General features: G+C 45.6%; 1 long non-coding RNA gene across 4 annotated transcripts in view; it reads right to left on the reverse strand.

Annotated features, from left to right (window-relative positions):
• LOC106018933 (uncharacterized) overlaps positions 1 to 13,926 on the reverse strand; it is a 36,653-nt gene that overhangs the window by 6,555 nt on the left and 16,172 nt on the right. For 2 of the 4 annotated variants that reach the window (XR_011804656.1, XR_011804653.1), the window contains one exon: positions 13,426 to 13,568. This is a non-coding gene — a long non-coding RNA (uncharacterized lncRNA). Of the gene's footprint in view, positions 1 to 3,333; positions 3,402 to 4,426; positions 5,864 to 13,425; positions 13,569 to 13,926 lie in introns of those variants that run through there. The other 2 variants (XR_011804655.1, XR_011804654.1) reach the window with 2 other exon arrangements.

Here is a 13,926-nt window from a genome sequence, read left to right on the forward strand (position 1 = left end):
ACTATGTGACTTGATCACTTAAAAAGAGTAGAAGGGTAGAACCCAGGTCTGATATGCTCCTAGACTGAAATGCTAAGCCCCAAGCACAGTGCCTCCTCCAGCAAGCTTTTACCAGGATGGAAGGATGGTTTCCTTTCTGTGCTCTTTGGTGCTGTGGCTGGTGCTGCATCCCCACATTCAAAACCAGCCAGCCTGTGGTGCAGCAGGTTTGTCTGCTCTCATCTCATGTTGGCAATCTGAGACCTCTTCCAGCTCCCAATTCAGTTCCCAAAAGAAGCAGGAATGGCTTGAAAATTACCCCGACATTTAGACCAAGAGCTGGGACAAATACAAAACACTGTTTAAATAGTGGTCCTCCTTGTGGCAGGTCACAGCTCCAGCATAGTATAACCAAGGAAAAATATAACCCCTGTCCCACGTAACAGGACAGAGACTGCCATCAGAATTGCATCTGCCCCATGTCACAAGTCCTTTCCATCAAGACCCAGTGTGGAGATGTCTGAGAAGCACCCAGAACAACAGGATCTGCTTTGGATCCACTGGGCTCTGCTACAGACACAAAATGTTTTATTTTTCCCTTCATTTGCATTAATTACGCATACATCAATGAAATTCCCCAGACAATTAACTCTTCTTTACCTTCCTTTAAGGCTCCATCCTGCAAGATGAGGAGTCCTGAGCCAAAAACACACCTGGGCACATAGCTGGACCTAAGCAAAGGGTCAATTCTCAGCTATGGGCAGGGATTTCAGATACTACATCACAAAGATAAATGTTCTCCTCACATTGAGCATTTCTTTGTTGTGAACAGAGCTCTAGGAATGCAGGACATTTTTCTATACTTTGGATCTTTGAATATAAACCAAATCAAAGGCTTCCAAGCAGAGATGGCCTCTTTGTTTTATAAACCAACTTACTTCTGGAATTTGTGCTCTTCAGAATTAAGCACTTGCTAACATTCACAAATATCACAGAGTTCAGAGCATTGATTATGAAAAACAGTGAGGAAAAAAAAAAAAAAAAAAAAACACCTCTGAAAATTCAACTAAATTCAAAGTGCAACTTTTCCGTGTGACTGCTTGGTCAGGGCATCTTGGTGCAGGGCCCTCCTTTTCCAATGCCCAAACCTTCAAGATGTGTGGGATTTCATCCCCAGATTTGTTTAGCAAGATCCACCAGTCAGTCTCCTTTGCCAATCATGAAATATTTCTGGAAAATGAAAGCTGTGACACACTCATTCCAACACTTGGAGGACAGTGCCAAGTGGATCCTTTCCAAAAACACTACAGAGCTTGTGAGTGGCTCTCTTCTCACAGATCTGAAAACCTCATATTCCAACAAATCCGTTTCCTTGAAGAAATCCCAATCAAGGCCATCAACAGAGAACATGCATTTCATTTACTGCTGGGAATGTGAATAGAGGAACTCGGACTGAACACTAAATTGACTGTGCACATGTCACTGCATGGGCTGGAAAGGATTGGAACTGCCCATCAGGATCCATAAGCCCTCAAATGCTGCTAGCTAAATTTGACAGTCCTTCAGCCTGAGTGACAGCCTGTTCCTGAAGCAGAAGGCTGTATATATTCAACATGCAATCAGGAATGACTACAAAGCGGTTAGAGCATCCAGCAGAACAAAAGCAGAAAGGTCTTATGTGGTCATTTGGTAATATCAAAAGAGAGGGAGATGAGTGGAAATTAACCTTAAAGTTCAGTTATGGATGGTACTGCCCACAGAATCCACAACCAGAAGCCATAAATTAAACCATCAGTTTCACATCAGTTAATTCACGCTACCAGAACAGAAACATGTCCCAAAGAATTGCTCAGTAATGGACTTAAACACTGTAGCCTGCAGGTTTGCCTTTGCAGCACTTGTGTCTATTACACTAAGTGACATGGTCTTCCCACCAAACAGGAGCTAAAGGCTGCAACAAATTGCTTTTGAATCAAAATTGTGAAAATCTCCCTATCTATTACTTTTATAGGTTGGTGAGCTGCTTTTTGTGTAAAGCAGAAGTTGGCCCTGTGTGTTTGGCTGGACCAAAAACCTCTGGAGACCCTTCCAACCTCTTTGTGACTCTGCAATGACCCTGTCCATCACAGACCATGGTCTGCACTCTGCCCTGACCAGCACAAATTCCATCACTCTCAACCTTTCTGGCTAGGCAAGGATTGAGACCAGACTCCAGGACCTAAGCCACAAAATCCATTTCAGAAGAGGGGCAATCAGAGCCTGAGCACACCCAAAGCAGGGAGCTGGTTGCAGGCCTGTCAACCTGCCTAGTAACCCCCAGACAAAAGAAATACCTATGAGGAAATATTTATTTTACTGCACATTCCAGACTATCAGATTTCTGGCAGTTTGACTTCAGCACTCGAGGAATCAAGAGCCATGGGCCAAACATGACACTGTCTCTGTGCGCTCTTAATCTCGTTTCACTGGGAATTGCTGCTGGCCCCAGGCAGTCTCCAAAGAATCATCTCACTTTCTCTCTTCTTCTGTCACCCCAGTGGTGCCTGACATCCCAAGCAAACTTTTCAGCTCAGTGTTTGTGTCTGACTCAACAGACACAAGGAATTGCAGTGCAAGATAAGCAAGAGAATTTATCCTCGAAAGCGCAAGAGGGTGGGTCTAAAGCATACTAAGCTCCATTTCCAACTCTGCCTCTGACAAGCTCCCCAGGAAGGTGAGAAAAAGACTGAACAAGAAGCTATCCATGTTAATCAGATTGCTAATGAATGGCTCAGGATGCCCGCATGACTTCTTGCAAGCAAATGCACAATGGTAGTGCTGCTCATGCCTTTAATAATGCAGCAGCAGGCATAGCTCATGCGTTAATGTGGCTACCCACTTTGCAAAAGTCTCAGAGTTAGAGGTATGCTCCAGGGTTCTTCAGCCCTGTAGTGAAACAACACATCCCTTCATCTCAGCAGGGCTGAGAACAGCAGGATGGACTGACCGACCTCTGGAGGTCCTTTGCAGTCACATTTATTGTGGTGTCTATAAAGACAACAACAAAAACAGAGGTATGCATCTTTTATACACAAGCAAAATATTGATGTATTTGAGCTACAGAGACTCCAAAGGAAGAGGTTTTCACTCTTGTTTTTAGCTCTATATTTTTTTTTCTTAAAGAAAACAAAGTAAAATACTCTGGAAATATTCATTAATTTTTTCCTAAATGCTATCAGCTTTATGAAGCATGCATAAATGGACAATTCCTTTCAAATATCAGCAAGTTCAAAAACAAAAGCAAAACCCAAGACATCAGTCCCTCCGAGTCATAAAGAAACCATATTACCACCTACAGATAAATATCTGCCATACCTCGCTGGAATTGCCTGCAGCAAGCGCAGTCATAAAGCAGTGCCTCCTGCTGATGTGCTGCCCACATCCTGTCAGGAGACAGAAAGATTAAGTGGAGCATCTATTTGTGATGTACTGAGACCTCCTCTTGCTCAAAAACCACTTGACTTGGAGCTCCAAGTGTGTTACCAACAGCCAAAATTTGGGAGCACTGCCTTCCTGTGAGAGGGCTGCTTTTCCTGAGGACAGGTAAATAATTAACCACCTCTTTACTCGTATAGCCAGCTACAGAGGGTTTAAAATTCTTCTTAACGTCTCCGTGCATTATTGTACATTAGGGTACAACTAAGGGTGGTTTCTAACAGGACGGAAAGAAAGGGCTAGCAGATTTGCAGCAGCTTGGAAACCATCCCCAAGCCAAATTCCCTCTGCTTAAGGGCAGCTTGAGCCCATATCTCCATGGAAAATGCCCTAAGCTGTCAAGCCTTTCTTCATTTTATTTTTAGTATTAAAGCTTCCCTCAATGCAGACAGCACAAATTGAAACCCATGCAGAAATATTTTAAACTGATAAAGCTAGGAAGTTCTCACAGGTATCAAATCACGAAATTCAAAGGGCTTCTGAAGAATCTGGAACTGGCTACAAGTCTGATTCTGCCACAGGGAGGGACCTGAGAGCACAGTCCTCTTTTCCCATGATGGAAGAGGGAGAGGGAAGGATAAAAGGCAGGAAAAGGTAAAAAGGAAGCAGTTCAAAGTACCAAGGTTACAACCACCACTGCTCCTCTCTCACGCCATTGCACATACAGATTCGGAGCTCTGGAAATGTTCTTCCCGAGATATTTTACAGACGGAATGGAAGGAGGAATACTGGATATATTGCAGGAAGCCTCCTCGCTTTCACAAGCTTTCTAGTTTATTTTTGCAGACACATACAACTCAGATCAGAAAAGCCTCCAGATTTGGGGGAGCTTCTTGAAAACCCAAGCTGTAAACGTGCTTAGCCTTCCCCGTGTAGCCGCAGTTGTTTGTCTGCAGATGTTCTGAGAAAAGAGCTGCCCTTCTCCTGAGCTCCAGTCAGTTGTTTGGGGAAGCATCAAACAGCTGTAAGCGAATTCCAAGGAGCTGGACCCAAGAGTCTGCAGAGTGATAAAAGCAGATAGACCCGGGCCTCAAAGGGACCAGCTTTCCTTTATAGAAGTGCCAGTGCTGGCCCAAGCAGCTCATTTTGTGAGCAGAGAGTTGGCTGGCACTGCGCAGACCTTCCCAAATTATTTAACTTGCTTTTCTGCAGCCAGACAGGCTTTGGACAGGTGCTTAATAGCTGAGCAGAGCTAATTAAAACCACCCTCGCAAAAGCTGACCAAGGCCAATAAAAAAACGTATATATGTTAATGATTGTCCCTCTGGAGCTTTGACAGAGCCCAGGGATGAATCCTCTCAGTATCCGATGCCGTGCTGGGAGCTGGGGAAACTGTTTTGCTACTGCCTGAGCACCGAGAAAAAGCTTGGCAGGAGGTGTACCAGGCACTTTAAGGTGGCCTTAAGTCTGGCTTTCACCCCACAGGGTGAAGCTGGGGAGATCACCCACCTCATTTGCAAAGATGCACCCTGTCTGCCGAAACAAACCCAAAGGAAAAGCAGGAGCAACAACAAAGCTCGAGCTGCTGGAAGGAGCACTCGTTAATAAGGTTGCCAAGTGGGGATTGCTAGGGCTCTGTTGGCCGGCGCCCAATATTTTGGGGCTTACCACTACTCGGATGGGAACGTGCCAAACGGGTGGGCAGGCAGACAGACGCTGTTTGCTTAATGTATTCTGGATGGGGCTAATTAAGTGATGGAGCAGAGATCGATGCAAAGTTCAGCGAAGACAAAACCTGCTGTTGTCACCCAGCACCTGAACGATGCTGGACGTGGCATTGACCTATTGGTTTCTCTCCCCACACTAGGGGAAGGAAGCAACTGTCCCTTACTAGAAGTATAAGCCAGGTCTGTCCTAAAGGACTCCTTTGAAGATCCTAACATAATTACAATTAAAACTGAAGAGCAGCAGGGATGGATACCTGCTTTCCCCAGATGAAAAGCCAGTGTAGGTGCCCTGGAGGCTGGCCCATGGGGAAGCAGGACCAAAACCACCACAAACCTGGGACTTTTCTTTCCTCAGCTTCAGATGCACCCTGAAGCATCAGGGCTGCTGGAATGAGGTAGAGGAGTCACTTTTTCATTTGTCCCACAAATTTTGATAAAGGCTGGTGAGTACCTTACTGCTCTGTGTGCTGGCCTTTTAAAACCACGGGGTTTTTTCTGTTGGAGATTGCCAGGGGGAAGTTAGCTAAATGCAGCAAGGAGCACCCATAACCATGCTGCAAACTGATGCCCTGGGGAGGTGTGAGACAAGCTGGAAGAATTCAATCCACTCTCAGAAGAAACAACTCAGGACGTCTGGTCGTATGATCTCCACGATCAGCCCTTCTTGAACCTGGACTCCTGCAACCGCTAGTCACAAGGCACTGCTTCTTTAGAAAGCTTACTCCCAGGATTTCTCTGAAAGGCTTAAACAGGAGAGAAATATGAGCAAAGTGATAAAAATTAAAGAAGGTTGTGTTTGTTTCTCTAGTAACTTAAGCAAAGGATAGGGAGCCACTGCCAGACCACACAGTTCTGTTAGTCAGGTATTATTATTATATTATTTTTTTTTTTAAGGGAGACAACTTCGTTTTTGTTTCTTTGCTTCATAAATACAGCACGTGTGTGGTCTCCAGAGAAACACAGCAGCCTGGGCTTTCCCATCCCTAGCCTCTTCCCAACCCTTTTCACACGTTGCTTAAATACCTGGTGGTAATGCCATTAGTGCATTTGTGTGGGCAAGGAAAATCCTGCACATGGAACGACACCGGGGCCTCTCTCCTGAGGGGACAGCCGCCCAGCCTCCCTCTCCTCTTGCTGCCAGCAGATTTCCTGGTGCCTGCAGTTAAACTCGCTGATGCCAAGGCTAAATCTGGAAGGTCCAGCCCGCCAGCTGGTGAGACCTGCAGAGCATTGTCTGTGCTGGTGCCAGCTCTGCCTGCCGGATGGGGGGAACAATTAAAAGTGCTCATGATTTAGGACAGATTGGAAGCAGCATATTGTTTTGGTTCCCTTAGCACACATGGACAGGCCTCTTGCAACAGCCTCGTCCTGTGCCAGCAAGTGACATACGGCCCATGCTCAGGATGGTTTGAGGTGAAGAACCAAGGCCCAGATGCTGAGAGATTCAAGGTGCCAAACTCCAACCCATTTCACAGCAGTTTCCCCTATATTTCAGTCTTAAAAGAGAGCCTTAACCTCTGCAGGAGAGGCACAGGTGCAGCTCAAGCAGGACCATGCCTAGGTGGCTGTCACCTGTGCAACAGAAATGCTGAGGGCAGAGCTGCAGGCTCACCATCAGATTGCCTGGAACAGAATTATTTCTGTGTCTTTCAGTACGTGGGAATTTCGTCTCAGATTATATAAATATTAAAGTGATCCTGAGTAGATTTCAAAACAGAGTTTAACTTTGGAAAGGAATGCTTGCTACCAATTTATTCAAAACGTTGCATGTATTGGTGATGTTTGGGTTAAAGATATTTGTGTCTGAGTTGCAGGTCCTTTCTGTTCTAATATTTGTCCAGCTCTTTTTTTTGCTGTTGCTATATTACAATTATATATCAGTAGTTAACGAATATATTGTTAGTGAACATAAACTCTCAGATACTGACAGAATATAAATATTAAGATATTTGTATTCCTTACTATGTAATCAGATATTCATTTGGTATAAATCAGCACTGGCTGAAGTCGGCGGAGTTATTTCCCATCCTCAGGGTCAGCAAGGATACAGCTGCATCTGATCCCCACACCAGGGGACTGTCACCAGAGCTGGATTTGGCTGGTGATGTTTTGCACAAAGAAAGCAAACCTCAGTAAGCTGCAGTGCCTGATGCAGGAAGCAGCAGGCTAGGCACAGGTTCTCTCTGGCTGTATACAACTTTGTTTAGCTGATTTGTGCTGCTTCTCCTGAGAAATCACAACAACATGGTTTTCCACTGCTTTTGGACAACGTTGTTTCTGATCCCAGTCACCCATCTGCTCTAATTTTCATACTTAATGCAAAGCAGAACAAGTCTCTGGTCCTCTAGGCAAGCCATGGGACCATTCCACTTCCCCACCTCCGAAATATAAAAAGCACGCAGCATAATCTTCCCTTCAGTCGTGAAAAATACAGCATAATCTTAAGTAAATATTAGTGTTCCACTTATGTAAATACAAACTGCCGTTGAGGGCTAAAGCACTGAGCCTGTCAAAACCCCTGACTGAACATATTTCTTTGGAAAGGACAGTAAGGGTCAGGAGAAAAAGATGCTTTGGTGTTTGCTATGAGCTAGGGGAAGAGTTCTGCTGGAAAGACAACGGGGCAAATAAGAGCTTCACCCCAAAGCTCTCAGAAAATGGAAAGGAGATACAGCTTGGGATAAGGTTTTCTTGATTTATTTCTAAATAAATATCTCGTGCATGCAGTTCTACCCCACTTCTTGCTGGGTCAGGCCAGGCAGGGACATGTGAGAAACTGGTTTAGGATGAAGGTGACCAAGGTGACTGATGAAATGAGGACTGAGCCTCTTTTACAGCCACTCCAGCCCGGAGGAGAAAGGACAATGTCACACCCTGCCAAAACACTTCTCATTCAGCTTGCCCTGTTACAGACAACGCTGTTCCCTGTACCTCCTCCACCCACTGTCCAGCTCTATCAGGTCCTTTCCCTGTTTGACAGTGACTACACCCTTACCTTCTTGTTTTCTTTCACTTTGGCCAAATGCGCCTCATCTCTGTCTCCTGGATGGGAAGGAGCAGTAAGGCATTTTCAAGACAACCTGATACTGTTTTTGTAGCCCCTTGAAATCATAAATTCACTGAGATGAACACTTGTCAGTGTGAAATACAGATCTCAGTTTTTGGAATATCATTCCACATCTTCACACTGCTTTATGGAGGTAAAGGGAAAAAGCCAGCCAGCAGCCCACCAGCATCTACAGTCCTACTGAGCACTGGCTTCAGAAAATCTTCTTCAGAAGATCTGCTTCAAGTCCCATTAAAGATGAAGGACTTATTACGGATAATGACCACAGATCCACCCCTGATTCAAGCCCTTAGCCAACCATTTCCCCGTGCTTTCCTACAGCACCTTGGATCCATCTATCCCCAAGTTCAGTACATTTGTCTCACGCAGCCTGGCATTTTTGCATGATCACTTTATCAGCTGCATACATGTATTTCTGGTAAGTTTATCCATTACATCTTCCCCTTGTTAAGGACTAGAGCAGTAACTTGTATCTCCCATTGCTCATTGTAGAGGGGACGATCAAACACAAAAGCTCTCAGAGCTCTAAATTACCACTGATGACTTGAACCTGGAAGCCATGGGGACACATAACATCTTATTTCCAAATGAGTTAAGGATGTCTAGCTCCAAGGGAACACTGTCCAAAATGGGATAACACAGAAAAACTCTGCTGATCAAAGCCAAATATCTCTTGGCCCTCTTAGGCTTCCCATCACCTACCACGAGCAGCTAGTCCTTCATGGAGATCAAAGCATTTCATCTATACAAAAAAATGAGTCATAGCCTGAAGAAGGCACTGTTATTCTTCCCATTGTATTCAAAAGAATCACAGAAGGAAAAAAAAAAAAAAAAAAGGCAGCATGCCTGAAGTCAGCGAGGCACTCAGGTTGAACCTGCACCTTTCAGTCCCTGGTCCCGTGTGCTGTGATGCCCATCTCCTGCCCGAAGAGCAGGGCAGGAGGGAAGGCTGGGCCCTATCACTGAACAGACTCCTGTTGATTTTTTGTTAGTCTTTAAAACATGAGACATTCTATACTTGAAATCTGGCTACATTTGCCCCACTATTACTTTCCCTAAGCATTAATTTCAGGCCTGTTTGTCTCACGCACATTTAAAATTGTGCTGCTCTGAAGAGAAGCCCTGCTTGTTTCACAACTTCCATAACTTCGATATAGACATTAGATTTCAGAACAGAGCTTGGCAAAAGCTGGTTTCAGACTATTACTGAGATCAAGAGAAGAAATCCAAGTATGCTGCACATTTCTGCCCTCCTGTCCTGCAGAGAGGGGCTGTCTTTATTGGAGATTTGTACTGCAGGTAGCACAGAGGTAGGCAGCTGCCGACCCCATATGGATCTGCGATCTTCTGACCCCAATGCACAGCAGCAAAACACACCCCATGGGGACACCAGAGGACGTTCAGAGGATTCAGATCCTCCTTGGCAGGCATGGCCTCCTGCGTGGTGACCTAGGAGACATTCAAAGCCTTTTGTGCTGCTGCCCTACACAAGAGCACTGTGCTAACACGGTGCTGCTACCAGCCACCCCATACATGTGAGCAGGCACCCAGGTCTGTCAAATTCCTTGTGCATGCACTGATGGGTGCTCACATCTTTCCCTAGGCTCCATACGAGCAGCATACACAGGGGTGCTGGTGCTGTGCACAATGCTGCTGACCTCTGTTAAATGCAGGCCAATTTGCTGGTTTTTTTTGCTGACATTTCTCTTTCTGCTTGCTCACGTGCAGGATACCTTTCTCCATTTGTAAAGAGCTTGAAAGCACAAAGGCATCTAAATGCCAAATCCCCAGATTTAGACCCCCAAATACCTTCATGAATCTACAAGCAGACAAAATGCCAGGAAACAGTGATAACTAGAAGGAAAAAAAAAAAAATAAAGGGGAAAAAAAAAAAATAGATGAGCTCAAGCTCCCAGCCTTGCAGTCAGACTAAACGAACCCAGCTTCTTCCCCCAGCTTGCCATCCCTAGCACACACAACTGTGAGTGCTGCAGAATAATCACCTATATCCAGTTCCTCCCCTTAGCCCTCCCCCACCCGGCTCTGCTTTATGACACCGAAAGCACGCACAGCCCATTTTAACATTTTCCAGCCCGAGAGCTGTAGTCCAACCAGGGTGGGCAAACAAACGTCTTGTCACCGCCAAGTATGGCCCAACATTGGCTCCAGCGAGAAATTTCCAGCCGCTATGGAGCCAGACACATTTACATTCCTCTATTTGAAGTAAAACCCTAATCCTTTGGAAGATTTGCAGTCTGAGCAAGAGTTGTGCTCTCACCCATGCCTTTAAGGTCTCTCTCTGTCTTGCAGCAAGGGGCAGCAGCAGGCTTCCAAAGAAAGAAGGGGCTGTGAACAGAGCTCACCATGTGAAGGAGGTTTTTCTTTTGTTTCAGCCCTCTGAGGACAGTGAAGATTCGCACCAGTTTATCTTCAGGGTCTCATCTCTACAGAATAAATGAAACCCTTTTTATCTCTCCTTATTTTACCAGCAGTTAAACAAGGGAATGTAGAAGGCAAGCGTCTTGTCTAAAGCCCTGCTAAAACCAAATCCAGCATGGGAAGTCAAGAGACTTGTCTTCGGTAAGTCTGGTAACAAATACTGACATAATTCACAGGTCTGTCACAATTCTGATCACTTGAAGAGCCACCAGCAACTTTGATTTTCCTTCCTGGTTGTTCCCCAGAGTTGTCACCCTCCTTCCCATTTGGGGACTCCATCCATTTGTACTACATGTGTCAAGTTTTCTTGCACACTCTCCTTCTACTGACAATGTGTGGAATTCTTCTAAAAACACCCAAAAAATACGGTATACACGGAAGTCAGAAGATTGTTTCAGCCTGGGAAGGGCAGAACCTGAATTTGCACCCCAGTAGTCAGTGCCCCAAGCACATGGCTCTGCTGTAGGACATAATAATAAAGAATCAGGCTGGCATTGACTATAGAGGAGCTGTGAAAATTTCTTATTTTATTTGTAGCACATCTACCTCCATGGAACACTAATCTGAGGTTGGATTACGTAGCATGACCGCATGCACTTGCTCAAACGAGCAGGGCAAAGGATAAAGGAGCAGGGAAGACATCCTAAGAGATTTAAGGAGAGCCAAGACAAAGTCTTAAAAAGATTCCTTACGACCTAATCAAGATTGTATCCTACAGAGCAACAACGTGTATTTCAGCCTGACAGAAAGGATTTCAAACCCAGGTTATGCCTGGAAAAGCCTAAAAGGACAAGCTTCCACATTGTTATGGATTCAAACAATGCAGAGCTGGGATGAACAGCACTGGGTCTAGCCAGGCATCACACCAGTGAGGCTTCAATGAGCTTCTGGTGGGCATCTCTGCCAGCACCCCAGGGGCTCTAGGATGTCCAAACCAGCACCCTCAGCATCCCACCGCGCATCCTTTACTGGTGCCCTGCTGAGGTGAGGCTGCACCCACTGCCGGCGAGCTGTGGGGTGAGCACATGATGGTGATTGCCCAGGCTGGGAGGCCAGGATGTGGTTGTGGCCTGGATGGCAGCCCTGGCCCCCGGGCAAGATCACTGTGAGCGCAAGGGCTCCGACTTCCTTCCTGGCCAAGCCCAGGGACAAGAAGCAGTCTCGGAACGGGTCAGTGAATGGCTTCTCACTCCTGGAATTCCATAAAGATTACCTAGCAAACCATAAATTAGCCCTCCTTCTGGATTTCCAGTCAAGGCCTTGGACTTGCTGACCTGGCCTCTTGTTTCTTTCAGCACAGACATTGTGAAACTCCGACTTTTCCTGTTTTCTCCCTCCTTCTCCAACCCTAAAGGTTCTTTTGCTGGCCAGCCTCGCACAGCAGCTTTCCAAGCAACATTACCACAACGGTTTCTCCTTACAAATGTCAGAACCAACCTCCCCTGCTTATTCAGTGCCTGCAGACAGTTCATCTACTCTTTTCAGGAGGACGATGGAGTATTTGATGGTGGGAGCAAGGGTCAAACCTGGAGGAAAACATGTTCGTTATGTGCTAAAGCATTATTCTCCCCACGCTTCCCTCAAATCACCTCACCACTGCCAAGGTAAGTGTGAAAACAGAGTAAATAAACCTGCTGCAAAACTCACACAGGCAGTGCTCTACCTCCCTTAGTTTTGGCCAGCTGCAAGAGTGCGACACGACTGTGTCCTCCCAGTGGTGGGACAGCAATACAGCCTCCCTGCTCAGATGCTCCAGCTCCTTTTGATCGCTTGCTTTGCCCTTCTGAGGCTGGGCAATGAGTGAAAGCAAATAGCTAAGAAGAACAGATGATGGGAAAGAAAGATTCCCTGGAAAGAATCTCCAGTTCCCATCAAGGATGTGGATTCTCCCATCACAATGTAGAGTCTCTCTGTTTTCCCTCCTGAGGAACCTTTCTGCAAAAGACCTAAATTAAAAGACTCACCCATGCAAATCCCACTGTAGGCAGCACTGACCATGCCTGTTGTCATATCCTGCTCACCAACACCCCATGCCTCCAGCTTCCCTTGCTGGCTTGGGCATGCCCCAGAAGTGTCACAGCTCCCTGCAGCTTTCTCACTGCAGTTCCTATCACTGGATACCTAAAGCCCGTGAATAAATGAGTGATTTGTCTCAGATCTCCTAGCTGGTAAGAAGAGTAGCTCTGGAGGCAGAGACATTCCAACAGGATTACGGTTAAGTGGTTAATAAGCTCTGATGAGGATCATTAGAATCTGAAAGGAAAAACAAAACAAAACAGAGGAAGGGGAAGTGGGAAAGGCAAGCTGGCTCTCGTCCTCAGCCCCATGGCATCCGCTACTGAACTATTCCACCACTCAAAAACTGCAGCACCATACAAGTCCTCCCAGTGGCGTGCCTTTCCAGCCTTGTTCAGGCTAAGAGCTACGTTTATTTCAGGCTCACACTGCAATTCCCATCCCTTTACACAAAGTTCTCTAGAAGAGAACTAATCCAGCTTGTACCATCTTGGTTAACTGGGATGTCTTCTATCCTTTGCCAATTTGAGAGGGTCAAATGTGTTAACATTAGACAAATAATCCCCTTGCAATTCGAGCAGAATTTATCACATTTTCCAGTTCTTAAACCATGACAGAAAAATGACTGCAGGATAACTGTCCCCCAGACAGGCTTCTGGATCTGTTAAAACATTGCTCCTTGCAGCTAAGTGCCTAATTACTAATACAAAAAATATATATACCAGGTCAGTTTTGACAGCAGGACCAAAAGCTCTAGCTCTCCACACAGAGAGGCGTTTGTACCTGTGGAATACCAGCAGAAGCATCTTCATGCTGCTCTCATAGCAGATTTTCTGTAAGACCTCCACAGGTTCTGGCTGAGAGGAGGATGCCTGAACAGGAGATGGTGCAGGGAAGCAGTCAGCTCATCTTGATCCTCTGTGTTCCTGTAGGTTTTGTTTTAACATGGTGAGAAAAAGGCACAAACAATGTTGACAGCTTCTTTACAGCATTTTCCAGAAGGCTGAAATGGGATTCAAGTGACAAACCTCTAAATTCCTATAAAGTTCCTCTGTATGCCATTGCAAATTAGGAATTTGCTGCCCAAACCACATATATTGAACTGGCCCCGATCCTGCCGCATTGACATTCTGATGTGTTTTCCTTTTACCCCATTTCATTCCCTTTTGCCAACTACAATTGTTACACATCTGTGAATCATGGCTTCCTAGTCGTCAAGGCTGACCCACTAATAACAGCATTATTTGCATTATAGTCAGCCTATTTTGCTAGACATTGTGCAAA

Source organism: Anas platyrhynchos, chromosome 22 (assembly GCF_047663525.1).
Source record: "Anas platyrhynchos isolate ZD024472 breed Pekin duck chromosome 22, IASCAAS_PekinDuck_T2T, whole genome shotgun sequence".
NCBI lineage: Eukaryota > Metazoa > Chordata > Aves > Anseriformes > Anatidae > Anas > Anas platyrhynchos.